The sequence below is a fragment of the Orycteropus afer genome, unplaced genomic scaffold, assembly GCF_000298275.1.
Source record: "Orycteropus afer afer isolate SDZICR_OR568_19922 unplaced genomic scaffold, OryAfe1.0 scaffold00212, whole genome shotgun sequence".
NCBI lineage: Eukaryota > Metazoa > Chordata > Mammalia > Tubulidentata > Orycteropodidae > Orycteropus > Orycteropus afer.
The window spans coordinates 2,171,356-2,174,493 of NW_006921799.1; positions in this window are offsets into that span (position 1 = coordinate 2,171,356).

A 3,138-nucleotide genomic window follows, 5' to 3' on the forward strand; every position below is an offset into this window, starting at 1 on the left:
CCTCCTTGGGTTTCGAAGGTGATATCACTATGGAAGTAGATTGTCCAACCTTCCTTCTGAGGACTGGCTGATGGATTTGAACTGCCATCCTTCTGGTTAGCAGTCAAATGTCTTAGGCGCTATGCCACCAGAGCTCCTTCTATACCAGTTACTCAAAGGTAAACAAAAACAAAAACTAGAGTCAGTAATGTCCACATTTCAGAATGTTTTGGGGGATTAAAATGTGGTAATGTCTCTTAAATATCAAGTGTAGAACCTTGCCCATATTTAGCACTTAATAAATACTAGGATGCTTTAGTATAGTGATGCCTTTCTTAAAAATTGGGAGCTCCGATGGTGTAGTGCCCAAGACGTTTGACTGCTAACCAGAAGGCTGGAGGTTCAAACATACCAGCCACTCCTCGGAAGGAAGATTGGGCAATCTACTTCCATAGTGCTACCGCCTTAGACGCCCAAGGAAAGGTCACTATGAGTCGGATCTGACTCGACAGCAGTGACTTTTCTTAAAAATCAGCCTTTCAGAGTGAATAGCAAAATCGTCTGCCATCAAGTGGATTCTGACTCATAATGGCCCTATAGAAACAGTAGATCTGCCCTACAGGGATACCAAGTCTGAAAATCTTTTCAGAAGCAGATTGCCTCATCTGTCTCTCTGCGATGGCTGGTGGATTCAAATTGCCCACCTTTTTGTTAGCAGCTGAATGCTTTAGTCACTGCACCTCCAGAGTTTCTATTCAGAGTGAAGATTAGCAGCAACACAAAATAGCTATTATTTATTCTGCAGGTACTAGAATGGATAAGTTAGGCAATGTGATAGTTTATTAATAATTTCTCCTTAAAAAACAGGTGTCCTTGCCTTTTGTATATGTGACTTTCAACTAATTAGCAATTTGAGTATAATATATGGAGACGCTCAAGTGACCCATATACATGAATTTTGATTTATGAATATAACTTGATGAACACATTTCAGTTAGGTATTATATGATGTCCCTGTTACTTTTGCCAAGGTGATGGCTACTTTTGGGGATAATTTGACAATTTTATTGCTTTTACCTTTTTTATCGTAACATAGAAGAGTTCTGGTGGCATAGTGGTTACAGCATTTGAACCTACCAGTTGCTTCATAGGAAAATGATGAAGCAGTCTTCTTCTGTAAAGATTTACAGCCTTAGAATCCCTGTGGAGTGATATGCTTTGCCATGTAAGATTACTGTGAGTCTAAATAGAGTTAGTGGCAATGGCTTTGGTTTGGGTTGTTTGTAACAAAATGAATCAAAAAAGGCAAAACAAAAGTGCTGTTCCTAGTTATGTGAAACTTATGGCTTATTATCTTGACATACAGTTGAGACAAAGAAATCAGTAGATGTGCTGAAAATGGTGACTCTGTTGAAAGTCCTTAATGGAGTTAACTTGATGAATTGTGAAAAATAATAAGAATGCAGAACGCACAAAATGGTAAACATCTGTTTTTAATGGCTGTATTTTGTAGATTGCATATAATTACAGATTTTATAATTTTCCTTTTGTCTCTGGAAATGGATCTCCTTAAAGCTTAATGCTATTCCCTTGATTTTTGTACAGGTTTTCAGAGTACATTGTATATAAATGTATGAGATTCCTTTACTTATTTGTTCAACAAATATTCATTGAGTATGTACTATGTACCATATGATTTCCATTTTGTAGATGTGGAGACTGATATTCAGCAAAGTGTAGATTATATCGACACATTATATTTACTAGAATTATGCTTCAATACAGTAGCCAATTCTGGGTTTATTGATAAATGTACTAAAACTAATTATGAAATCGAACCCCAAAAATTATTTTAGAATGCAACAGCTAAAGGATGTTACATAATAGTGGTGAGAGTAGAGCAAAAAATGCTGGCAAATGTGCATTCTGCTGTTTGAAAAAATTTCTAAGTTTGAGGCACAGTCAAATATCAAAAACAAACTCACTGCTGTTGAGTCGATTCTAACTCAAAGCGACCCCTCTTTGGATTTCTGAGGTGGTATCTCTATAGAAGTAGATTGCCCAGTCGTCCTTCTGAGGAGTGGCTGCTGGGTTTGAACCACCAACCTTCTGGTTAACAGTCAAATGCCTTAGGCACTATGCCACATAGTAAAAGTGATAAAACATGTAATTCCTTATCAAAAAAGCCTCAGTTACGCATTTGACCTGTACTTATTTAGCTAGTATTAACCAGAAGAGTAGTGGTTCAAACCCACCAGCCACTCCTTAGAAGGAAGGTTGGGCAATCTACTTCAGTAGTGATACCACCTCAGAAACCAAGGAGGGGTCACTGTGAGTCAGATCTGACTTGACGGCAGTGGTATGTGTATGAAGAGGAGCCCTGGTGGCTCATTGATTAAGTTCTAAGGTTGACAGTTTGAATTCACCAGCTGGTCCATGGGAGAATGATTTGGCAGTCTGCTTCCATATAGAATACAGCCTTGCAAACACTGGGGGGTAGTTCTGCTCTGTCCTGTATGGTCACTATGTGTTGGAATTGACTTCTCAGCAGTGGGTTAATGTGTATGGTAGGGTTCCTGGGTGGCAGCCATGAAAAAAAGGCCTAGGCTTCTGGGAAGATGACAGACAAGGAAACCTATGGAGTGTTCTACCCCATAACACATATGGTCCCCATGATTCAGAATTGACTTCATGGCAACTAACAACATATATATGGAACCATATATGAAAATAAGTAGAAAATGACTCTCACCATTAATGAGTTAAAAATCATTCAATGGAAGAAAGACTTACATACAAAATTATAGTATAGAGTAATTTGTGATAAATGGACCAAGTTGCTGTAAGATGCTTAAGCAAAGTGCGTGGGGAAAATTGCTTATGTTGGGCAATCAGAATTTTGGGGCTTTAGTGGATATATGGGAAAAAATCTTCCATAGAAAAAAGTTTAATTTTTATAGGAAAAAAAGCAAAGCTGCAAGTGATTGAAAGCAAATTAAAAACATATTTTGGCAGCTGGGGTGATTTCACGACTACTTTTCTATTTTCTTTTAAACTGATGACTTTGTGGCATTTTGGGAAACTGCTGTCATTTGCCATATCAACAGAAAATTTTCCTTTCCAAAAATAAATCCTGGATGTTCTTGGCCGGTAGGACAT